Source organism: Pleurodeles waltl, chromosome 2_1, assembly GCF_031143425.1.
Source record: "Pleurodeles waltl isolate 20211129_DDA chromosome 2_1, aPleWal1.hap1.20221129, whole genome shotgun sequence".
Lineage (NCBI taxonomy): Eukaryota > Metazoa > Chordata > Amphibia > Caudata > Salamandridae > Pleurodeles > Pleurodeles waltl.
Window position 1 is genome coordinate 70,771,384 of NC_090438.1, and position 26,573 is coordinate 70,797,956.

Sequence of the window (26,573 nt, forward strand, 5' to 3'; positions counted from 1 at the left end):
ACAAAGAACAGGGCAAGATGGGGTGTAGGGGGAGTTTTTATTTAGAGGCAGGAGGGGTCTGTTGGAGGCAAGGGGCCTCCGATTAAGAAGGAAGGCGAGGGAGGGACGGGAGGTAATAATCTTTTCCCCCATTCAGTCTTTGAAGTTTTTTTCTTCACATTGCTGCATCAGGAAACCATCGATCCCCCGCCAAGTCCCAGATGAGAACACCTCTGACAAAAAGTCACATCGCTACACCACTGTAGGAGTACATGCCTACTGTTCAGCACACAATCTTCTCGTTTAACAAACTAACAACATTATTTTGTCATTGTAACTTCACTTCCAAAATACGACTGATGCTTACACCAAAGCGTTATCTTCCGGCACAAGGGGCCAGATGTATAATTATTTAATAGCGGTTACCTAATAGCGTTTTTCTGCAAATCGCAATTAGGTAATCTCTATTTCAATTAATATTAATGAGGCAGGTCCCAATTTGCAACCCATTAGAAAACGCTAAAATCACAGGGATGGTGGCCTGCTGGGTAAACCTAAAGCAATTTTTTTTTTTTTTTTTTTTTTTTTAATGCAGCCCATTTTCCTTAAAGGAAAATGGGATGTGTTTGAAAACGTAAATTGAAAAGTTTTCTTTTCATTTTTTAAGAGCAGTCAGTGGTCCGGGGAACCACAGCCTGCTCTTAAAAAATGTTTTTGCTACCATTCACAAGGGGAGGGGATGCCCTTCCTGTATGCAAGTGGGTTACCATCTACTTGAAGTAGGTGGTAAAATTCAAATGTTTTGTGACTGCATTTTGGTCGCAAAACATTCCTACATATCGTTGTGATTTGGTATTGGCAAGGGAAACCCTGAACACGCCCCTTCCTATTACTGACTCCGTATGTATTCACAATTCCTAATTGCGATTCAGTAACATGGTACCGATTTGCAAATTAGAATTCATACCTACCAGAATGCGTTTTTGCAGTTTGCGATCGCAAAAATGCATGATACATATGTCCCAAGATCTTTCGCCAAATTATCAAAATGCTCTTCCAGTTTTACCCAACTGCAAACCTGAAAGCGCTTGTAGCCTTTGCAAATTTTTTTTATTGTCAGTTAAACACTTATATTTGTCCCTCCTTTGCTCAACTTTCCCGAGGCTACTTTTGTGCTTAACAAATAGTCTAAATAAAATAAGAATAATAAAATAATCTCATGACTGCATAAACTCATGTGCCCGTTGCTTTCTTTTTAGCACAGAAGCTTTGTAGTACAGGAGGCACGCTGACCGTCATCTTTTTGGCACATGAAGTCATGGTCGTATGATTGCATGATCTTAGGAGGATATGACCTCCATTTCAGCACATGATCTGCAGTAGTCTCTCTTTTAGCACATGATGTCATGGTCATCTTTTCGGCATATGATGTCAATGTCGTATGATTGCATGATCTCACGAGTACATGACCTCCATTTCAGCACACGATCTGCAGTAGTCTCTCTTTTGACACATGATGAAATGGTCATCTTTTTTGGCACATGAAGGTCTGGTCGTACGACTGCATGGTCCCAAGAGTACATGATCTCTATTTCAGCACATGATCTACAATACTCTTTCTTTTAGCACATGATGTCATGGTCGTATGACTGCATGTTCTCAGGAGTAGATGACCTCCATTTCAACACATCATCTACAGTAGTCTCTCTTTTTGCACATGATCTCAAAATGTAATCAAGTCAGGAGAACATGACCTTGTATTTAGCACATGATGCCCTAGAGTTCACTTTCAGTCCATGATTTCATGACATTATGATGTCATGATTAGATACCCTGTACTTTAGCACATGAGCTTTGGAGCGAAGAATTGTACAAAATCCTTTGGTGCAGGATTTCTGCATAATCTCCAGAGTATGTGACCTCATAAAGACAAGTTGCAATGGACAGTAACTTGTAGAGCTCAAACATTAATCTTTAGGGCAACATGGCACTAAAATCAACAAACAAAAAACTGAAAAGAGGAGGATTGGGACCAAACGGCAGACAGAAAAGGAGGTCTTCTAAAATGGTTTTCAAGCCCGAAGACAATGCATTCGAGCACGAGCGGCCACAAACACAGAGAGATCTATCACTCGCCCTAGCTCTGTTAAAACGTAGAGCAAGGATCTGCAAGAAGGTGAACCTTTGGCAGAATTGTACAGAGTGAAGCAAGATGCATCTCGAATCTTCCCAGTCCGTAAGCACCCTGTACCTAAGGCACAGTACCGTATTTAACATAATCGCCTGCTTCACAGGTAGGGCAGGCAAACCTGAGCCGAGGTAACGTGGTCACCTTTACTCAAACCAAAGACCTCTCACACAGCACAGTTCCAAGCTGATAATGGAGACAAGGCTACATCCTGGAGTCATCCAAGGTATAAGAGATTGCAATAGTCCAGTCTAGAAAGTGCATAGGAGGCTATTCAGGTTTTTGGAGCAAAACCTAAGGGCTCTTAAGAGTTTAAGTTCAAAAAAGAAGACGCCACCATCTTTAATCTGATGCATCATAGCTAACTGAGGATCACGAAGGACTCCAAATGATTTACTAAGGTAACCGTCAGTGGTACACTGTTGGCCATAGAACACTATCCCATCTATCTGGTTCTTACCAGCTCTAACAGTTCAGTCTTGCTGATGGTTAGTCCTAAAAGAATCAGTGACATCCAGTGCTGGACAGCAATAAGGCTATTAGGCAAGTGCATGGTTTACCTTGGTGAATGTTGGTCTAGTTGAAGGATGATCTGGGTATCATCTCCATAAGAGCGGAGCAGCAATATGTGTTAGTATGAGTGATCAAGAGCTGGGTGTCAATGTTAAAGAGGAGGGACCCTGAAGAACAGCACAGAAAAATCCTTGCATTTGTGAACAGAATGGCGGTTAACTGGGTACACGCTAACATCACGTGTTGAATATGTTATGTTTGATTGTACGGTGTGCACATCACCCGGAAGGGTATCCTGGCACTTAAGAGGGGTGGTGCAGGCCAGACTTTAGCCAGTTAAGATCTGTGTTTTCAGTTTCAGAATTCTGTGATTGATCTGACAGCTGTGATGTGGAAGGAGAAGTTGTTCCAGGATTTGGGAGTCAGGTAGGGAAAAGCATTGTCCCTGCTCTGACTCAGCAGATCTGGGGAGACATGGCGAGGTGGTGGCTAGCCGAGCAGAGGTGGGTGTGTGGATCTGGATGCAGCCGTTGAGGTCCTTTGAGCCTTGAATCAGTAGTATTTTGTAGTTCTGTGTGAGGAACATGAGGGGCGTGTGCTTGCGGACAGGGAGCCAGTGAAAGTTCTTGAGGTGTTTGGATATGTGAGTTCTGAGAAGCAGTTTGAGTCTAGCTGCTACATTTGGTATGAATTGGTGAATTGAGTGGTGATGCTGACATAAAGAGCGTTAACACTGCACAGTCTCTGGTAATCTTGAGTGATGGATCTTCTGGTGTCCAGCAGACGCCATCTCAAGGCTTTGAGGAGCTTGACGGTATTGAAGCGGGCGGATGCGACCATGCAGTCTTGGTTGGACATTGAAATTTGATTGTCAGTCATGATCCCTAGGTTAGGTTCCTGGCCGAGAAGGATGGGCTCGGTGTCGGCCCTGGCTCTTGGGGCCACCAGGTCAAGGCCCAGTAAGAGGAGTCTCTTCTGAGTATGAGTACTTCTGTTTATTCAGTGTATTAAACAGTTGGTTTTCACTGCACTGTTTACTGCATCACAAATTGCATGTAACAATTACTTTACACATGAATGATACTCATCATACCTTGAGTATGATTTCAAACTTGATGCACACATTTAACTCCTTATATCCTCATTTTGGCTAACTACGTTTATTAAAGCAAATACACATGGAAAAATGCTGTGGCACAAACCGTATTTGCAGATGCACAGAGTGTATTAAGCTATTTATTATCATTGTTGATGGAGGGGAAGGGCCTCATCACTCACTTGCATGGCCACTCACCACACAGCATATTCCACTCTGCGTATTTGCAAATATACTTCATATATGTGTGTGTACATATATGTATTTACAAATGTAAATCACTCAGCTATAGGCACAGCATATTCTACTCCGCGTATTTGCAAATATACTTCATATATGTGTATATGTGTGTTTGTGTGTGTACATATACGTATTTACAGATGTATATCACTCAGCCATAGGCACAGCATATTCCACTCTGCGTGCTTGCATATATATTTCATATGTTGATATATATGTGTGTGTGTATATATATATATATATATATATATATATATAATACATTTACATATGTATATTTGTTAAAATACAAATATGTAGTGTTAAATATAATAAAACTATGCTTACCTATATACCTAGGTATTTACTTATAAACTTGACAATATTTTTGCAGTGGATATTGTAGCTAGAATATTTTTCTAGCGTGAAATATAAAACTCAATATTCGGTTTGTATACCACCCTTCTCCCTGTCGAGGCTGTCTTCAAGAAACTAGCTGTATCTGTCTCCGGTGAACAAAAGTATGATCGCGTCACCCCTACCATTTTGAACCTTCTCTGGCTACTCCTTCCAAACTTCATCCAATTCAAATCCCTTTGTTAGCCCAAAAATGCAAAGGCATAACGTTCTCCCAGACTGTGTCCATAGGAGCTCTTGGATGGCCAGTAGAGTGCTGGTCAGGAGTCCAGGTGCAGACTGCACAAAGGTCTCCCTCTCTGGCACCAGAGCACGTGCACCGAGACACCACCACACTGTGTTCATAGGAGCTCTTGGATGGCCAGGAGAGTGCTGGTCAGGAGTCCAGGTGCAGACTGCACAAGTGTCTCTCTCTCTGGCACTGGAGCGCGTGCGCCGAGACACCACCACACTGTGTCCATAGGAGCTCTTGGCCAGTAGAGTGCTGGTCAGGAGTCCAGGTGCAGACTGCACGAGCGTCTCCCTCTCCGGCTCTAGAGCGCGTGCGCCGAGACACCACCAGACTGTGTCCACAGGAGCTCTTGGCCAGTAGAGTGCTGGTCAGGAGTCCAGGTGCAGACTGCACAAAGGTCTCCCTCTCTGGCACCAGAGCACGTGCGCCGAGACACCACCAGACTGTGTCCATAGGAGCTCTTGGCCAGTAGAGTGCTGGTCAGGAGTCCAGGTGCAGACTGCACAAAGGTCTCCCTCTCTGGCACCAGAGCACGTGCGCCGAGACACCACCAGACTGTGTCCATAGGAGCTCTTGGCCAGTAGAGTGCTGGTCAGGAGTCCAGGTGCAGACTGCACAAGTGTCTCCCTCTCCGGCACCGGAGCACGTGCGCCGAGACACCACCAGGCTGTGCCCATAGGAGCTCTTGGCCAGTAGAGTGCTGGTCAGGAGTCCAGGTGCAGACTGCACGAGTGTCTCCCTCTCTGGCACTGGAGCGCGTGCCCTGAGACACCACCACACTGTGTCCATAGGAGCTCTTGGCCAGTAGAGTGCTGGTCAGGAGTCCAGGTGCAGACTGCACGAGTGTCTCCCTCTCTGGCACCAGAGCACGTGCACCGAGACACCACCACACTGTGTCCATAGGAGCTCTTGGATGGCCAGTAGAGTGCTGGTCAGGAGTCCAGGTGCAGACTGCACGAGTGTCTCCCTCTCTGGCACTAGAGCGCGTGCGCCGAGACACCACCAGACTGTGTCCAAAGGAGCTCTTGGCCAGTAGAGTGCTGGTCAGGAGTCCATGTGCAGACTGCAAGAAGGTCTCCCTCTCCGGCACCAGAGCACGTGCGCCGAGACACCACCAGACTGTGCCCATAGGAGATCTTGGATGGCCAGTAGAGTGCTGGTCAGGAGTCCAGGTGCAGACTGTACAAGCGTCTCCCTCTCCGGCACTAGAGCACGTGCGCCAAGACGCCACCAGACTGTGTCCATAGGAGCTCTTGGATGGCCAGTAGAGTGCTGGTCAAGAGTCCAGGTGCAGACTGCACAAAGGTCTCCCTCTCTGGCACCAGAGCACGTGCACCGAGACACCACCAGACTGTGTCCATAGGAGCTCTTGGCCAGTAGAGTGCTGGTCAGGAGTCCAGGTGCAGACTGCACGAGTGTCTCCCTCTCTGGCACTGGAGCGCGTGCCCCGAGACACCACCAGACTGTGTCCATAGGAGCTCTTGGCCAGTAGAGTGCTGGTCAGGAGTCCAGGTGCAGACTGCCCAAGTGTCTCCCTCTCTGGCACTGGAGCGCGTGCCCCGAGACACCACCACACTGTGTCCATAGGAGCTCTTGGATGGCCAGGAGAGTGCTGGTCAGGAGTCCAGGTGCAGACTGCACGAGTGTCTCCCTCTCTGGCACTGGAGCGCGTGCGCCGAGACACCACCAGACTGTGTCCATAGGAGCTCTTGGCCAGTAGAGTGCTGGTCAGGAGTCCAGGTGCAGACTGCACGAGCGTCTCCCTCTCCGGCTCTAGAGCGCGTGCGCCGAGACACCACCAGACTGTGTCCATAGGAGCTCTTGGCCAGTAGAGTGCTGGTCAGGAGTCCATGTGCAGACTGCAAGAAGGTCTCCCTCTCCGGCACCAGAGCACGTGCGCCGAGACACCACCAGACTGTGTCCATAGGAGCTCTTGGCCAGTAGAGTGCTGGTCAGGAGTCCATGTGCAGACTGCAAGAAGGTCTCCCTCTACGGCACCAGAGCACGTGCGCCGAGACACCACCAGACTGTGTCCATAGGAGCTCTTGAATGGCCAGTAGAGTGCTGGTCAGGAGTCCAGGTGAAGACTGTACAAGCGTCTCCCTCTCCGGCACTAGAGCACGTGCGCCGAGACACCACCAGACTGTGTCCATAGGAGCTCTTGCATGGCCAGTAGAGTGCCAGTCAGGAGTCAGGGTACAGACTGCACGAGGGTCTCCTTCTGAGGCACTGGAGCCTGTGCCCAGAGACACCACCAGACTGTGTCCATAGGAGCTCTTGCATGGCCAGTAGAGTGCCAGTCAGGAGTCAGGGTACAGACTGCACGAGGGTCTCCTTCTGAGGCACTGGAGCCTGTGCCCAGAGACACCACCAGACTGTGTCCAAAGGAGCTCTTGGATGGCCAGGAGAGTCAGTGCTTTAAATGGGCCGGTACTCACCGGTACTGAGTACCGGCACTTCTTTTTTCTCTCACTTTGAGTACCAGCACTTCTCTGCTGCCCAAAGAGAGTACCGGTACACCTGCGTGGCAGAGGCTCATTGTTTTTAGTGCTGTTAAACACGAGGCTGTCTGACAACCAAAGCACATCTGTAGCCCAAGCTGAGACACTGCTGAACTATTCAGCAGAGGTTTATTTGCATATTGCCTAAGGGTTCACTATCACAGTGTGTTTGACAGAGCAGGGTCCATTCAGGCCCTGTGCTGTCAATGACATTCACACTATTGTGTGCATTTGTGCACACACTGGAATCCCGGCATCCCGCTGACAGCGCCAATTAAGAAAGCTACAGGAGATTAGGGGTGTAAAATGGCTTTAATCCACCTGAGTGGCTGCTTGTGTCTGGGTGTTTGCCTGCTTGTGTGTTCGTGTCTGTGAGTGAGAGAAAAGCGAGTGATAGAGGAGAAAATCCCAGTCACTCAGGAGGTATTTTAAAGGAAATTTGTGGAATGTTTTGTGTGCACACTCTGCTTGTTTCTTTCTGTGTGTGCACTCACAAATGTATAAATATCCAGCCAAATGCAAGCATATAGGAGTATGGCATTAAGAATCTGCCTGAAAATATTACAAAATCAGGAAATATTAACATATTGTGTTTGGCCTTCATGTTGTATAACGAGTTAATCTATTTTATTAATAATACATTTTGCATGTATTGGATGTATGAACTGGCACTAAAGTAATTAATAATGCTGATATGATAGTCAGTTTCCAGGGGTACACCACTTGTTAACCCTACGGGGTCAATGGCTCGGCTGCATTCATGGTTAAGAGGCTTCCATTGGGATTTAGGGCCAGTTCGCAGCAGGTCTTCACGTCTCTCTTTGTTACCATATGTAAAGTTAAAAGGCCTCCCACATTTCACCTTGTGAAGAAAGGATGGCCCCTGAAAGGCATCCCCATCCCACCTTATTTACAGTGTGCAGCTACATCCAGTGTGGGCCTTCTCAGGCGTTTTGGTCCACCCCTGCCGGGTGCTTTCAAATTCAGCAGCCAGAGAAGAGAACGAGGGGCACTTTCAGTTCATGTAATAAACCAGCTCAGAATGATGCCAGTCGCACTGCACCTTCAGAACAATCATTAATACGATCACCTCATCTGGATAACTGTAAAAAGCATTTATGTTTTGTGTTGAAGATGCACATGCCTCTACATCAGGAGCAATCAAATCTAGTTCTCAGTGAAGCTGATTAACACTTTGGGCTGATTTTTTAAAAAAGTGGCGCTGCACCCAGTGCAGAGCCACATTATTTGCACCCCTTAGCGCTCCCTAACGCCATGTGTGCGCCGTATCTAAGATACGGCGCACCATGGCGGTAGTTTAGGGAACTAGCATCAAACTCTTTGACGCTAGTTCAGAGCTTTGCAGTATTCGTGTCAAAAAGGTTGACACTAATCCTGCAAAGCCCGTTGAGGCCCAGTATCAACAATGGTGTTCCTACTTTTAACACATTAAAAGTACAGGCGTTAAAAGTCCCGAAAAAAATGACGCAAAGAAACCTTTTAGATTTCTTTGTGTCATTTATTCGGAACACCCATTTTGCATACATTATGCCTGGCGCAGGCATAATGTAGCGCAAATGGGTTACAAAGTGGCGCAATGCATGCATTGCACCGCTTTTTAAATTTGGCCCTGCAATTTTGGCCTTGTTGGGCCACATTAGTGTAAAGAAATGACGCTAATGTGGCACAAGGAGGCGCTTAATCTGTCCCTTAATGAGATGTATGGTCAATTCCCTGTACATAATGTTGGTGCATTAGTAGCACTTATCTTACTATACAGTGCTGTCTCAGTCCATCTAAATAGAAAGTGGTAGGGAAGATCATCAACGTTGTGGCAGTATCACAAAAACTGGGCCTAGTATCACAAAGTGCACACCCAGTAAGACACAGCACTTGTCTATTATAAAGCAACGGCATACATTCACATACTGCTCTATTAATACCCAATATACCACAGCGCTGGGATCACATAATGCTGGCCTACAACACTGTCCAGGTCTAATATCACACAAAGTGATGGCCAGTGCGCACCGTTCTAAACAGGTCAAATTTGTTCCAAGGATCCTTTTTGCATTGTCTGATGTGGCCAGACCCTATAAATGCAGTGGGCCTCATGAATATGCCCCTTATGAGCAAGAGGAAATGAGGATGAGCCCTTAAAATGACGACCCCTTGAAAACTATGGTGCTGAATGGGGATGGGTGGAATGGGAGTTCCAGGATTGCACAGGTATGAATCAGTGTTACCTAGTTGGGTGAGCGTGTGTTTAAACTGCCCTCCGGAAGCAGCACCCTCAATCTCCTTTGATGGTAGGGGAAGATAGGTGGAACCACTCACATTAGACACCCTTCTCTATACATGGCAACATATTGGGAATACCTAATAGTTTTAGAGGCATATACGTTGCAAAATTGTATTTTCTTCTTAGCTTTCATGAGGATAAAGGAAGCGTGAGAAAGTTGAAACATAATTTTAACCTCCCGGACTTTATCATGAGGTTTTGCATGCATGCCATTAGGAGCTTAGGGCCTGACTTAGAACTTGGCAGAGGGGTCATCACAACGTCATCACAACGATGACAGATATCCTGCCAACGAAATCTAAATCCCATTATATCCAATGGGATTTAGATTTCGGCAGAAGAAATATGTCACCGTTGTGATGGAGTAACCCCTCTGCCAAGTTCTAAATCAGGCCGTAAGATTCGCTCTTCGTCAGCTCACCATGATTTTCTCATTATCTGTCCTCTGTGCAGAAAAAAAGCACTGAGCAAAGATCTAAATGACTGAGCCGCAATCAGACAGGCTGAGCTAAGACCCCATGTCACTAGCACAATATTTCATCAATGGGTTAGGATTAGTGCGGCCGAAATCACACCAATGGCTCAAGATCAGATAAGGGCGCCTAAAAACCAAACTGTTTTGAACCATGTCCACTCATTACTGGCCTAACACAACACAGCATGGGTCAAGATCACAGAGTGATGAGCCAGTTTCACATGCTGTTGGGCCGAAATCAACCACTCACTGATCCCAGATCATACAGTACTTAATCAACACAACAAAGAGCAAAGCCAAGAAGACGTACTAGTGGGCAAAAATTATCATCAAGATTTTGCTGATTATTATGTGCAGTTCTACACCTGGTAAATTTTGTACTGAATCTCTTGAGGCATTGAGATGGTTATCCAATCTAATCCTTCCTTTGCAATGGACTACATCCATATTTCTGAAGATCATGATATCACACTAGCTGTTAAGTACTATGTTCCACATGTGCAGAGGGAATCTGCACATATGGCCAATTTAAGACTACTATCAAGGACATTATGAATACTCAATAGTATAAGTGTCTCATGTATCGTTGTGTCTCGAATTTAGCCCCACGCCTAACCCTACCCATTTGCCACACCCATTGCTCATTTTAGTGAGTACCTGCACTTATTTTTCCCCATTTAAAACACTGAGTAGAGTGCTGGTCCAGAGTCCGGGTACAGACTGCACGAGCGTCTCCCTCTCTGGCACTAGAGCGCGTGCACGGAGACACCACCAGACTGTGTCCATAGGAGCTCCTGGCCAGTAGAGTGCTGGTCCAGAGTCCGGGTACAGACTGCACGAGCGTCTCCCTCTCCGGCACTAGAGCGCGTGCACCGAGACACCACCACACTGTGTTCATAGGAGCTCCTGGCCAGTAGAGTGCTGGTCCAGAGTCCGGGTACAGACTGCACGAGTGTCTCCCTCTCCGGCACTAGAGCGCGTGCACCGAGACACCACCACACTGTGTTCATAGGAGCTCCTGGCCAGTAGAGTGCTGGTCCAGAGTCCGGGTACAGACTGCACGAGCGTCTCCCTCTCTGGCACCAGAGCACGTGCGCCGAGACACCACCAGACTGTGTCCATAGGAGCTCTTGGCCAGTAGAGTGCTGGTCAGGAGTCCGGGTACAGACTGCACGAGCGTCTCCCTCTCCTGCTCTAGAGCGCGTGCACCGAGACACCACCAGACTGTGTCCATAGGAGCTCTTGGCCAGTAGAGTGCTGGTCAGGAGTCCAGGTGCAGACTGCACGAGTGTCTCCCTCTCCGACACTAGAGCGTGTGCACCGAGACACCACCACACTGTGTCCATAGGAGCTCTTGGATGGCCAGTAGAGTGCTGGTCAGAAGTCCGGGTACAGACTGCAAGAGCGTCTCCCTCTCCAGCTCTAGAGCGCGTGCACCTAGACACAACCAGACTGTGTCCATAGTAGCTCTTGGATGGCCAGTAGAGTGCTGGTCAGTAGTCAGGATACAGACTGCACAAGCATCTCCCTCTCTGGCACTAGAGCGCGTGCGCCGAGACACCACCAGACTGTGTCCATAGGAGCTCTTGGATGGCCAGTAGAGTGCTGGTCAGGAGTCCGGGTACAGACTGCACAAGCATCTCCCTCTCTGGCACCAGAGCGCGTGCGCCGAGACACCACCAGACTGTGTCCATAGGAGCTCTTGGCCAGTAGGATGCTGGTCAGGAGTCCGGGTACAGACTGCACGAGCATCTCCCTCTCCGGCTCTAGAGCGCGTGCGCCGAGACACCACCAGACTGTGTCCATAGGAGCTCTTGGATGGCCAGTAGAGTGCTGGTCAGGAGTCCAGGTGCAGACTGCACGAGCGTCTCCCTCTCCGGCTCCAGAGCGCGTGCACCGAGACACCACCAGACTGTGTCCATAGGAGCTCTTGGCCAGTAGAGTGCTGGTCAGGAGTCCAGGTGCAGACTGCACGAGTGTCTCCCTCTCCGGCACTAGAGCGTGTGCACCGAGACACCACCACACTGTGTCCATAGGAGCTCTTGGATGGCCAGTAGAGTGCTGGTCAGGAGTCCGGGTACAGACTGCAAGAGCGTCTCCCTCTCCGGCTCTAGAGCGCGTGCACCGAGACACCACCAGACTGTGTCCATAGGAGCTCTTGGATGGCCAGTAGAGTGCTGGTCAGTAGCCAGGGTACAGACTGCACAAGCATCTCCCTCTCTGGCACTAGAGCGCGTGCGCTGAGACACCACAAGACTGTGTCCATAGCAGCTCTTGGCCAGTAGGATGCTGGTCAGGAGTCCGGGTACAGACTGCACGAGCGTCTCCCTCTCCGGCTCTAGAGCGCGTGCGCCGAGACACCACCAGACTGTGTCCATAGGAGCACTTGGATGGCCAGTAGAGTGCTGGTCAGGAGTCCAGGTGCAGACTGCACGAGCGTCTCCCTCTACGGCTCTAGAGCGCGTGCGCCGAGACACCACCAGACTGTGTCCATAGGAGCTCTTGGATGGCCATTAGAGTGCTGGTCAGGAGTCCGGGTACAGACTGCACGAGCGTCTCCCTCTCCGGCTCTAGAGCGCGTGCGCCGAGACACCACCAGACTGTGTCCATAGGAGCTCATGGATGGCCAGTAGAGTGCCAGTCAGGAGTCCATGTGCAGACTGCCCAAGCGTCTTTCTCTCCGGCACCAGAGCATGTGCGCCGAGACACCACCAGACTGTGTCCATAGGAGCTCTTGGATGGCCAGTAGAGTGCCAGTCAGGAGTCCATGTGCAGACTGCCCAAGCGTCTCCCTCTCTGGCACTAGAGCACGTGCGCTGAGAAACCACCAGACTGTGTCCATAGGAGCTCTTGGCCAGTACAGTGCTTGTCAGGAGTCCATGTGCAGACTGCCCAAGCGTCTCCCTCTCCGGCACTAGAGCATGTGCGCCGAGACACCACCAGACTGTGTCCATAGGAGCTCTTGGCCAGTAGAGTGCTGGTCAGGAGTCCGGGTACAGACTGCACGAGCGTCTCCCTCTCCGGCTCTAGAGCGCGTGCGCCGAGACACCACCAGACTGTGTCCATAGGAGCACTTGGATGGCCAGTAGAGTGCTGGTCAGGAGTCCGGGTACAGACTGCAAGAGCGTCTCCCTCTCCGGCACTAGAGCGTGTGCACCGAGACACCACCAGACTGTGTCCATAGGAGCTCTTGGATGGCCAGTAGAGTGCCAGTCAGGAGTCCATGTGCAGACTGCCCAAGCGCCTCCCTCTCCGGCACTAGAGCACGTGCGCCGAGACACCACCAGACTGTGTCCATAGGAGCTCTTGGCCAGTAGAGTGCTGGTCAGGAGTCCGGGTACAGACTGCACGAGCGTCTCCCTCTCCGGCTCTAGAGCGCGTGCGCCGAGACACCACCAGACTGTGTCCATAGGAGCACTTGGATGGCCAGTAGAGTGCTGGTCTGGAGTCCGGGTACAGACTGCAAGAGCGTCTCCCTCTCCGGCACTAGAGCGAGTGCACCGAGACACCACCAGACTGTGTCCATAGGAGCTCTTGGATGGCCAGTAGAGTGCCAGTCAGGAGTCCATGTGCAGACTGCCCAAGCGCCTCCCTCTCCGGCACTAGAGCACGTGCGCCGAGACACCACCAGACTGTGTCCATAGGAGCTCTTGGCCAGTAGAGTGCTGGTCAGGAGTCCGGGTACAGACTGCACGAGCGTCTCCCTCTCCGGCTCTAGAGCGCGTGCGCCGAGACACCACCAGACTGTGTCCATAGGAGCACTTGGATGGCCAGTAGAGTGCTGGTCTGGAGTCCGGGTACAGACTGCAAGAGCGTCTCCCTCTCCGGCACTAGAGCGAGTGCACCGAGACACCACCAGACTGTGTCCATAGGAGCTCTTGGATGGCCAGTAGAGTGCCAGTCAGGAGTCCATGTGCAGACTGCCCAAGCGTCTCCCTCTCCGGCACTAGAGCACGTGCGCCGAGACACCACCAGACTGTGTCCATAGGAGCTCTTGGCCAGTAGAGTGCTGGTCAGGAGTCCGGGTACAGACTGCACGAGCGTCTCCCTCTCCGGCTCTAGAGCGCGTGCGCCGAGACAGTAGCTGAGCTAGAATGAGCAACAGCCAATGAAAATTAAGTGTTTATGGTTTGCAGCATTGTTTTCGGTGCCAGAAGCCAATTATTTGAATCTTTAAAAAAAAGTCTAATCTAATAAAGAATTATTAAGCGCTGTGTTACCTCTAATGGTGACGCGATGCTACAACTAAAATTGTCAACGGAAAGCAGAGGGAACAGTAAAACTAGACCACGTGGCAGGAGCAAGGCCTGGTGTTTAAGGCTTTCCTCAGTGGCAGTGACTGATGAATGGCTCAGGGACTAGTGAGCAATGGGCTCCAGAAGCCATTCCCTACGAGGCGCGACGTCCCATACAAGAATGCTGGATTGTAGGACCTTAAGCATGCCGACATCCAACGACCTCAAAGTATGACTAGGACTGTATTGATGAACGTTTTGCTGCAGGTGTTGCGGCCCAATACGATGGTAAGTTCTGAAAATAAGCAGATTCTGAAAGGTGACGTCCTTGGCGGACGCAACCAATGCAAGGTTTTTAAAGGCAGAGGAAGCCGAGGTCTGCAGAGGTGCAAGTCGAGCAGCCAAGTTCTGAAAGAGCGGAAATTCTTGCATCAGATACATGGAAGATCCCGAAAACAGCGGGGTGCAGTAGTCCAGATGACTTTGGGTGTAGTTGCCTGGACTCGAAAAAAAGACACGTACTCGCAAGGAGAGCAGGGAGAAACTTGAACAGAAGTCTCAGAAGAAAACAGGAAGAGCTGTAAGGGAAACATCAGAGTCAAAATGGAGTGGAGCCCAGTTGAGCAGGCCAAGACCACGCAATAGAACCTTAAGTGAATCGCGAGAAGATACCAAAATAACTTACGTCTTAAAGTGAATTATCGGGCATCCACTTTGCAGTGGCAAGCGTGCAGTAATGTACGGTATAATGAGTCGTGAGTGTTATCTCCAAACAAAATCAGAATGCATGTCATTGGCCTCCCTCAGAAATTGAAACCCAAATGAGCTGGGCCTGAGGACACACATTTAAATTAAAAAAGCATTGGGTTCAGTGAAGCGCCCTGAGGCACTCCGTGGGAAGTAGGTTTAAATTCTGATCTATAGGGAGCCAAATAGGCCACTTGTGATCTGGCTGACAAGTATATTTCGATCCAGGCCAGTGCCGGACGCAGGATTCCTTGACTCACAACACCCAACGCCCATGAGAGAGTAAAAAAGGAGTGCTATCAGTCAGAGATCATTAAGGGTGGGTATTACAGCGGGAAGTGACTCTGCTACCTCAGTTAGACTGATCTTACCTGTGCCAACAAGACGCCTCTAAACTATCTAGCACTAAGCAAGGACAGCTGGCGGAGAGGGGGGGGGTCCTGCAGAAAAGCCCAGGGGGGTGGCCTCTGAGACCAGAGCGGTAGCAGAGGGGCGTGAAGAAAGACGAGAGAGGCACCATGTGGATATATGTCCGAAATAGGTAGCCCGGGCTGATACCGACGCTGATTGACAGCCCTCTTGGCCAATGCGTAAAGGTAACTGAACCACCAGTAGCCAGTGGCTCACGAGGATTTCTCGAAAGCGCATGCCTGTGTCTTTATTGTGTCTTGTGTTATAACGACATCTCTTGGCTAGCAGCTAAAGCTATGTGTAGGTGGGATACAAAAATCTATAAAGTTGTTTCAAGAGGGAAAACACACTTGTCACTTAAATCAGCAATCACCAGCCACGCGGTTAGTGGGTCTTGTGAATGGTCACTTCTGCGTCTGCGGCGTGTGAATACGTGGGTGTGTGAGCGGGGCTGGTAACGAGGCGCCCATATCGACGAAGCATCTCAGGTTTGAAATCGAATTAAGGTTAAGACGCAGCTCGGGGGCATTGAAAGCCAAGATGCGCAAAGCGTGCGCGTCTTGCATGCCAATGAAGTTTCCCAGGCGCCGAAACAAGGTTCAAAGGGCTGTCGTCATCCGCCGGGTACCTGCGCTTCTCGCCTGATTCAAGTGAGGGGGGCCCCCTGGGATCACTTGAGGCCCCCTGCTCTAAGGGTAATCGAGAATAGTGTGGATTAGGCTCAGGAGCAGTTGTAAGAACCCACAGTCAAAAAGATGTGCTCAGTTTGTTTCAGTGCTTAATTTGTAAATAAAAAGGTGCCGGTGCTCTCCTCTTAAACACGAGGCTACTGTAATTAAATCTGCCACCACTGAATACAGAGGCAGCGTAATCCTGAAGCCATCTCGGGCCTCTTCAATCCATTTACGGCCACTCCCTGCCCCTTCCGCTCATCCTGCAGCTTTCTACTTTCACAATTTATGACGCTTTTTCGTTTTTCTCTTCTTCCGTCTTTTCCATATGTGTCTTTTGCTCGCAGCAAATGTTGAGGGATATATAAGCGCCGGCCCTCAAAAATAAGTGCTGGTGCTCAGCACCGGAAACATCAAGCACAAATGAAGCACTGGTTTGTTTGTCTTACTCCTCCGCACGTAGACGAGCCTCACAAGTCCTTTTCAGCGACCACTTTGCTCTCTGCGGGATTCTCTGCTGGTTTGCGTAAATCCGCGGAGAACTGGCCGGTCTCTGCTGTAGTCTGGGCGCGGACCACGTTTGGCTGCGCACCTGCCGTGTTCATGTACCGCGGTGTGATAGTCGCAGTCCCGCCACAACCAGTGCAGTCCGTCGCTAGGCGGTCCGGACCAGTGCGTACTCGGCTGGACTATCAATAGTGGAGTCCCAGGTGGATTCTCTGCAGTTGCCCATGTCCAGACATGACTGGGCATTCAGTAATTTGGCAGTTGCAGCTCTGCTTAGGCCTTCAGGGTTTCATCCCTTGCAGCCCCATCTGGGCCATCAGTAGTTATGTCATTGAACCCTGAGGGGACCTCCAGAAAACATGTGCTCACGGTATCCCGGTTCCCGCAAAGAACTTTGAGGGACGCACCGGCACCGGGGTCCTCCTGGATAACTCGGAGGCAGTCCGCTTCTCCTGGCATCCCACAGAAGTTGGGGACAGTATATCCTGCTGCAGGGTAAGGCAAGCTCCTTCCTCTTTCGACGGGCAGGCAGACTTCTACATGCTTATAGCAGGCACACACCTCCTCCTGCAGAAAGTCCAGAGATCAGGTGATGTCCCTCACCTCAGGCAGCAGACCTGGTTGCACATGAGTCCTGTGGGTGCTGTACAAAGGACCCTCTTCCTTGCTGGTAGAGAACTTAGAACTGGAACAAATTTGTGTGGTTTGGGTTCTGTATTTATAACCAACTTCCAGACAGGGAACTTGGTACTGTAGAATCAGTTTGAAGTGGTCCTTCCTAGGGTATTCTCCAAACACAGCGAGGGTGAGGTTTCGCATAGTAGCCCACTGGGGTTGCCGACCTCCTGGAGCATCCACAACAGAGTCACACAGAGGTGTCGGTTTCTGCTCCTTGCTGTCATCAGCCTAATTGAAGAGGTAAACAGGGAAAATCCTAATGGTGGGCCTCCTCCAGAGACTTCCTCATCTTCCACAACTGAGCTTGCAGTCCCACGCCTCACCTGACCTTCCATGAAGTAGTAGCGCTCAGGGAGAGAAACCAAAAAGCCTCGGAGAACACCTAAGTGCGGCCTGTTTCCACTCCTCTAATTTCAGTGCCTGGTTGTCCCCTTCCAGCTGTAGGAATGTAAGCACTACACTTCAGCCCAGTCTTCAGCTGCCATCCTGTGCTAAGCTCGTCCAGGGATTCCCCAAAGGGCTTCCATACTCTGGATCACACACCATGCATGTGTTACACTGGCTGTGCACACAACCACACTTACCACGCACCGGAGGCGTCGGCGCAAGGGTCTGGTGAAGCACGTAGAAGCAGAACTTTACACAGGTATGCCAGGAGGCTCAATCTGAATGATCCAGATAAAGAGGTCTGCTCATAGTGCTGATTACAGTGTCCACAGTATGAAGCTCCCACTGATCTATGTTCTAAACCCACATCGGGTACAGTTGTGCACTGTCAACAATTAGGGCATACGTGGTACACCCCGCCCAGGTCACAGGGCAGGTCCATGATCTCTCATATTCAGGAACAGAATTGATTTAGAATAGTGTAACACCAGGGACAAACTGAGAAGTCAGATTACCAGCCATGCAAGCAGCAGGGCACACAGGCTAGGGAACACACCTGTGTAGCACGCAGGGGACATTCCCAACTAGGGAAACAAAATCAAAACAAACAGATGATGGATGGAATGCCAAACAATGCAAATATTCCCCCCAGTCACAAAGATCTGGGTTTAATCCTTCATTTTGTTGCTCACCACGCTACCCCAGTTTGGACCTAGCCATATGCAAGTCCGCCTTGACCCTGCTCCCCATGGGAACAGTCCAGCCTGAACTGCCCCTTCCCAAAAGGTACTGTTGGACTTAATTGGACCATAAGGGAGCATCCTCTTTCCCACAGTTTCACAAAGTTACCCAGAGCGTACATCTTCCTCATTTTGGCGACCTTTTTCATCTGCATCCTTAAGTCAAATGGCTTAAACCAAGTTGATATCTTAAACCAGAATTATAGGTAGTAAATAAAAAGCCTTTTGAATGGATGCATACCATTGGATTTCTACTGGTGCCATAGACTGTTTTTAGGCTCACCGGCCTGTGCTTTAAGGGTGAGCGAATTGCAATTGTCATTTGCTGAAGAAACTTTCATGGCTTTTTGGTATACAAGGATCCAGAGATCAGGTGATGTCCCGCACAAAGCACGTTTTCTAGGTTTTATTGTGAATGCCATGTTGTCAGGGTAGCCTGGTCGCTCTCATCCTCAGGTCCCATCTTCAGTCTGGGCACAATCTAGCTAGTTGGTGCCATTAATCTAGTGATTCACTGTTTATTCCAGAAACAGCCAATGTGTTTCGTTCCATAGGAACTTCTTCAGGGCTGCAAACAGCCTCTGCACGTCCTTTAGGGCAGAGGGGCCATGTCCCCCACCTTTTGCCCCCCATGAAGAGTGCCTGTCAGGCTAAGCAAAGGTCAGTCTGACAGATACTCTTCATGTTCAGATCAGGCAGCCAGGAGTGAGAAACGCGCAATTTACGCAGACTCCTGGCTGTCTGAGCTGAACTTTGCTGGGCTGAAGAGGTCACAACTCCTATGGGCGTGACCTCCTCAGCTCAACAAAGGTGCCTTGAGGCCCTTCCCCTCGGTGACGAGGGAAGCGCCACCCATTGACTTCGCCCTGGGCGCTTCAGGTTTAAGCTGTGAAGCGCCCAGGGCGAGTGTCGATCACACCTCGTCACAGAGTGGGGTGGGGTCAGCAGTCTCACTGACCCCATCCCACTGTGACGAAGTTGGGACAGCTGCCTTCCCTCATTGGCTGACCTAACGTCAGCCAGTGAGGGAAGGCAGCCGTCCCAACCCTCCAGGGACCTCCAAGGCTGAAGGTAAGTGTGTGTGTGTTTTTTTTTTTTTTTTTAATGAATGGTGCGTGCATGTATGTTTGAATGTTGATGAATGCTGTGAATGGATGTGCGTGCGTGTGTGAATGTGTGAGTGTGCTGCTCGCCCCCCTTCTTCCTAAAATTACTGCCCGCCACTGGCTGCAAACAACATAAATATGCAAAACTGTATCTCTCAGAAATAGAATTTCGTTATTTAAAAAACAAAAAAATCTTCCAATTTGACCAAATAAAAAAAACATCAAAAACTATGCATGAAATACTCATGTTCCTAATTGGATACTGAGGGTACATGAAGTCAAAGTGTGTACAACTTGTTCCATAGACAAAAATCATGCTACAAGACACAATGTAAGCACATTCTGTGTTTCAAAACATTCTACATACACAGCACTCATTATGTAAATAACCATATGTGATTGATCTCAAAGCATGGGCAGCACATATTAGTATATATTCTATTCGACTATTAATTACTTGGATACCAATCTTTAACATATTGTAGTACAATCCAACATACGTTAGAACCCTACCTAACAATTAGATCTCCCTCATTGGAAACTGGTTTAAAATTGTTAAATGACCCAAAGAGTATTTCCTTGTTTTGTATATTTTTAAACCAATTGATTTGCATCACCATCTCCGGTTGAGTGCCACCACTACATGTGTGGTGGTCCGCCAGACATTGCAATGCCGGTCTGATGAGGAGACAGCCCAATGATGATGCTCAGCGTCCTAATCGATGCTTGAGGGCTCTCCTACTAAAGTACAGCCACCTCTTGTCCCTGTATATAGATTTTTCTTGGAACAGTGTACTCAGTCCATTTTTAGGTTCACAATAGTTCCCTACCCATACCAGCGATGGCAAAAAAAAGAGTGTTTTCTCCCACCTTGTGGGACCATTTTTTAATCTGGCCCACACCGGCGCTGGCAAAAAAAAGTGTGGTTGCTCCCACCTAGCATTTTTGAATCTGCAGCTAAACAGGAGCAAACTTATAGTTTGCTCCCAGTGGGTGAAAGATTTATAAATGGTTCCATCAGCTGGGAGCAGACTTGGGATCTGTTTCCCTGCCTGTGCTGGTGTGAGCAGGGAAACAGATCAGCTGGTTGCTCCTGCCTGGAGGGAACAGCATAAATGTAGCTTCTCCCTCCGGGCCTGAGCAATGCTGGCACCTTCCCCTTTTAAAACATGGGGCCTGGAGCCTAATACGGCTTTTGTGTGTTTCCACTCCTATTTCACTGCTGATTTCACAGGGATCAGGTATGCCCCGTCCACAGCACCTGATGTGATAGTCACTCTGATTTTGGACCTGTAAAGAAGCAGTGGCGATTGTTCCATATTAGCCCAATAACATATAGAACTACATATGTGTAGCAGTGAATTATGGGGATGTTTTTCACAGAATGGTTCCGAGAGAAATCAACTAGCCAACAAGAGTGAAGCTCGAGTTGTCTGTAATGTCACTCAGTCCGCAAGTGGCTCTCTACCAGAGCCATGCATAACATGAATAAGTCATGAAGGATAGTTTCTCCTGACAGATAATTGTTAAGCTCACCAGAATATCATTCTTTAAATGATCATCATCCATGAGCAGATAGTTAACCCTAATTAAAATCAGCACCCAACAAAATTCCTTTCGGATCGGGAACCCCCATCCTGCTTTTTTTCCCCAATAAAACATTTGCTTTCATAATCACAAGTGCCAAACCTCTTAATAGGCGTCCTTGTAGACTTGTTGTGTCAGAGGTACAGAAAACTTCATACCCACAAGTAGCAGTTGGCCCATTGCTCATTTTTTCTACAGTCAGAGAACATTAACCTGATTCACATAAATTAAAAAAAGGATCCTTTTCAGACTGGAACTGCCAAGCTGCTATGTACCACAAAAGTGCAGTGAGGAACTGTTTGTAATTCACTATTTGCAATTTCAGTTCATTCCCATGGCAAATCTGTCTATATCTTTGCTTTCTAAGAATTTTATATTTTTTTTACCAGCTCCTAGTACACTTTGTCCCCACATGACTTGGAACTTATTTAGGCTGTGATTTAAGATGACTATTTGTCAGCCCCAAGTCAGATTTCTTTGAGTGATAGCACTGGCGCACAAGAATTTTAAGCCTCTGTGGAACATTGAAGGGCTGTCACAATTTAACCTTACATCAGTTAAGAAAGTGTTGTCTGAAAAACCTGCTGGCACATGAGCAAGGGTGCAATAAATAATAAGTAATATACATAAAAATGATTTATGTTACATTAATATTGAACAAATATGTTGACTTTTTCTTCAAGTTTAAACTTTGTGAAATTTCCCTATGCTTTACCATTGGGAGATCTGTACCACCAGGTGCCCCCGCCATGTTTAGTGTTACCAATGATGTAATTTCGGATGTTGCAGTGATGTCATAGAACATGTCATGAGTGACGTAACATGTGAGGTAATTAGCAGTGCATGGAGAGGGCGCAAGTTATTTGAGACAACTATAACTGAAGAATTTCAGTGGGTTTTTAATTTGAAACGGTATGTTTTAACTGACTTTTTCAACTAACTATAACATCCTTTTAACTTTATTTTTCTCAGTGAATTTCACATTTTTTATTAATACAAAGTAAGATATTATTGCCATATCTTCCTATAATGTCCGTTTTTATGAGTACATTTCTACAATTGTTTTAAAGTAACATAATATTTTATTACCATATGTAATGGCAACCCCACACAGCGCATGGCTGCAGGTCCTGGCCTGTAGCCAGGCCTGCCATCCAACCTCCTGCGGGCATCCAACCCAATGTCTGCAGCCAGGCTCTTAGTCCAACCCTCCAGCCCCATGCCATGTACAGTCACCCTGTGGCCATGCCTGGCACTTTTGGCCATGTGCAGTGCGGGATTGGCATCAGGGCCTGGACTGTGCCCCTGCATCCGACCTCCCGCAGGCAGCCAACCCCACACCATGCAAGGTCTTCGGCCATGTGTGGCGTGCGGTTGACTGCGGGCCAGGGCCTGCGCCCAATTCCCCAGCATCCAATGCCGCATCACCGTTGTGGCAAACTAAGTATCGCAGAGGGGTGAGCATGGGGCCTGCCACCAAACTGCCACGGACGCGCATGTCTCAATATACAGAGTGTCATTTTAAGTAAGGCAGAGCTACTGTCTGTGTCAAAGGGTCAGAACACCAAAGTATACAAATTGGGCTTATTGCTTTTATGAAGGGGTCAGATGATCATCCTATAGAAAGCATGTATTGTCTTTGTTAGAAAATGACCATTAATTATGATGAAATGTATGTTTCACTAATTCCCACATCTTAGGTATTTTTTAAACATTTTTCAGGCTACAGAGTGCAGCCACAGAACAGACCACAAAGAGGCTCTGCACTGCAGCTGAAGAGCGTAGAGCTGCAGTCAGGAGTGCTTTAAAAATATGGTAAACTCTGCTGGGGTCATGGATTTAATGATCCAGAAAGCTTACTTTTTCGTATTCTTGCTAGGGGACAGCTTCATTCTCTGCAGCCGCCCACAACATAAAAAATGCTTGCCCCTGAGTTCTCTTAGGTCCCCATTCCCCAGGGCCAATTCTGAAATAAAAGGGGAGGGGTGTGTTCCCCCCCCCATTCCCCGCACCTCCCTGGGGACCTTATCACCCCAGGGCTGATACAAAATTGAGGGGGAGCAGGGCATGCAGTCCCCTCCCCGAGCCTTCAAAGGCCCAGGGGTCCCAATCCTCTGGGCAAGAAATCTTGATAAGGAGAGGGAGGCGTGCACCACCCCTGAGACCCTCCGAAGCCCTGAAGACCCAATTCTTGGTACTGGCTCCAATGTTATGTACTAGGGAGCCGACCCCAGGGACACTGTTACCCTGTCTGCACGAGTAGGGGAACAAAATGTGTGCTCGTTCCCAACGGAAAAAGAGAAAAAAGCCTGTCCCAAAAGGCGGGAAAAAAGCTGGACCTCTCTGCAACCAGGAAGGTTGCATGCTGGGGAGCTGGTGCGGCCGGGTGAGCCCTCAGGCTCCCTCCGCAGCCTGCAGTGCTCTGTGTTGTGAGTGCCCTGGATGGGCAATGGGGCACCATCTAAGGCCCTTGCGGATGGGGTCAGTATTGGTTCGGTGAGGGGGCCGCAGTTCCCTTCACCTTAAAATATCAATAGGGCCCCATGGGATAGGGTTCCAGAAGTCAAGGGTACCCAACACAGTTTCTTCATGCAATTTCAATTGGACTTTGTGAACAGCACTACAGCCAAAATGGCTGAATAGAATTACTCCAGATTTGGCAATGCACTAGATCTTTACCCAGATAATGTGCTTTTGTGATTCGGTTCAAATCTGTTCTGTAGGTTTTGAGGAATTGAGTTTCAAAGTTTATAGCTATCTGGATAGGCTGGATTGTGGACCTTCAAGAGGAGTCCCACAGACATGTATCTTAAAAAAATAGAGTGATCCAAATGGCCGAGAAGGCTTTTTATTCCGCCAGATGCCTTGCTTATGCGGTTGAGGGAGGCTCCTGCGAGTCCCACTGGAGCCCGCTCTCCGATAGGCTGGCCGCAACCTGAACAAAAATATTGCGACTGGCCTTACAGGACTTGGGGACCCGGTCTCCATGTCCTGAAAAGAAAAATAAAATAAAGTATAAGGAGGAAGGATAAGAGTGCCATGGGGGAGGGTAGACAAGGGGTCCTAAAAGGACCTCCCCGGATCAAATTAAAAATGTTTTTTGTTATGAGGTACCGATATCCCGCAGGAGTCCTGTGGGAGGGAGTGCTGCACCTAGATTCCTGTGGGAGTCCCAAGAGACCCAGTATGACCCCCGAGCCCCCGTGAGAGTCTAATGGGATTAGTAAAACTTTTTTTTTTAAACGTGGGGTGTGGGTTGATGTCTGTTGGGTTTGTAGGGGGTTGGCTGTCCATCGGGGTTTGGCCACCCAACAAGGGGGTGGCCCTGGCTTTAGGCCATCCCTGCACACAGCTAAAGGCTGTGCACAGCAGGGTGTTGACCACCTGCAAGGGAAGGAGATTGGGTGCAGCACCTGGCCAAAGGAATCTTACTTTACATTTAAAAAACCCTTGACATTCACTGAAGAAAACAAACGTAAAGTGGCATTATAGTTGGGTATGGAAATAATCTTACTTTGCCTTAAAAAGTTCACTGAAAATAAAACAAGGGTTAAAAAACGTTATAATTAGGTGAACATGTCAGTTAATACACAACATTTTAAGCTAAAAACACAACTGAAATTTGCCAGTTATAGTTAAGTCAAATAACAATATCTTGCACTTTTGCCATGCACTCCATATGATCTCACATTTTACATTACTCATGCAATGTTGTATGACACCATTCATAACATCAAAGATGACATCTGGGCGCGTAAACTACCACTTGAATAACACAATGAGGACATACGCTTCAGGAAACGCCACCTGACAAAGTTCATGAAGCTGACATTACAGCATGTAGTCTACCACATACACCGAATTTAATGACCATTTGCAACATCCATATATATGACATTCTATAGCACTATACGTAATGCTGGCCGACCCACACAAGCAGCACAGAATTATTCAAGGTTTATGGCTGCAATGAAGATTCCTACAAATAAGAACTATGTCTACAGGTATTTAACTGTTCCTTACTTGCTGCACTAGAGTTAAATGAATATTATGTACCTTTCCAATGAAACCCTGTACCACATTCCACAAAAAGGCTGTTCTTAGAACTGAGGCCTTATTCCTTTGCAAGACTTTCACTTTAACCACAGTATTTTTCATCCTGCCTTTCTCCTGAATACTTTTTCACTCTGCCAAGTGCTAAAACAATCCTCCATAACCTGGATGCCAGCTGGGCTCAAGCAAGCCTTTAACTCCTCAAAGGCAGGATTTAGAGTTTAGTAGATGAATTACTCTATGAAACCTGATAAATATCCTGTCTACATTATTACAGGTGCACTTTGTCCTTTGGCACTTGAAGGAAGGTTGACAGGATATCCATCTGAATTTTGACAGAGTAACCCATCTGCCAAACTCTAAATAAGGCCCAAAATCTAGGTGGTTTTCAGGGACCACTAATTCAGCAAGAGAAATTTTAATTGCCATATTTCCTGATGTGTTTTCTAGCACTTTAGTTCCAGAATACTAGAGCATTTGTTGTCTTTAAATACTATGCACTGGTTATAAAGTGTCACGCTAATACTTTATTTTACCAGGCCATTCTCCCTGAAAACTTTAGCTGGACCCGTATGTGCTGTTGATAATCCACCATTGCCTTAGGTGCTTGGAAATACTGCCACAAGTGTAAATGTGTACATGCTAAAGGTGTAATTTGGTAGTGACATTGTATTCATACAACAAGTACATTCCTTCCCCTCCACAACCTTCCCTTTTAACCCTTCCCTCCAGACTACAACTTCCTCAGTTTGTATGTCAGAATATTGTCTTCAGAACAATAGTCTGACATAAACATTGTGCCCTCAGTACTGTTTACAAAACATATCATCCCATTGAGCGTGACTGCCAGTCTGTCTTCAGATGACAGTGCAGCATGGAAACTGCTACGTTACGCATCGGAGACAGTGCCCTTCTGACAACAGGTGAAGATGATCCTGCATCCTGATATTGGTGGCATCCACTTTCTACACAGTCGAACATCCCACCCTCGTATGCATCCTAGAGTCTCAATTGGATGCACCAGCTATGTTCTTTATTGTTTCTCCTACCTTTCCTACCAACACTAGTCTGTTCACATGGACACCTCAAAGTCCCAAAAGATCACTATCATCTATAGAATCCCTCAGGGTTCCCTACTGTTCCCTTCCATATTTAACATCTACATAGAGACGCATAGTGCTTTTCTCACAGATATCAGATATTATTAAGATTCATGCAACTCTACCTGAAAGACTCCTCTGTCTCAGAGTCCAACACCTCAAACGCTGCTCATGCATGAACCAGTCCTGAATGTTCAGCACCTACCTGAAGTTCAAACAAGAAACAATTCCTGTTATTTGCCAAGAACGACAAATAAGGAAGAGTTAAAATGTGGCTCAATGACGCAAACTGATTGGTGGTAACACCCTATCAAAAGGCTTCCCAGACTCCACAGTGGCACCTTTAAGGGCATCCTATCCAATGCAGCACGTCACAACCATGGCATGAAAAAATCTGATCTCATCACCCCTATCCTGATGGAAGTCCAT

General features: G+C 48.1%; 1 protein-coding gene and 1 long non-coding RNA gene across 4 annotated transcripts in view; one reads left to right on the top strand and one right to left on the bottom strand.

Moving 5' to 3' along the window:
* LOC138261339 (uncharacterized) overlaps window positions 1-26,573 on the bottom strand; it is a 238,584-nt gene that overhangs the window by 204,529 nt on the left and 7,482 nt on the right. For 2 of the 3 annotated variants that reach the window (XR_011199081.1, XR_011199082.1), the window contains exon 2: window positions 26,270-26,349. The exons of the other annotated variant lie outside the window; for it this stretch is intronic. This is a non-coding gene — a long non-coding RNA (uncharacterized lncRNA). The remainder of the gene's footprint in view (window positions 1-26,269; window positions 26,350-26,573) is intronic. 3 annotated transcript variants of the gene reach the window in all.
* The window catches only part of AR (androgen receptor), a 351,022-nt gene that overhangs the window by 29,195 nt on the left and 295,254 nt on the right, over window positions 1-26,573 (top strand). The gene's annotated exons all lie outside the window — the stretch shown is intronic.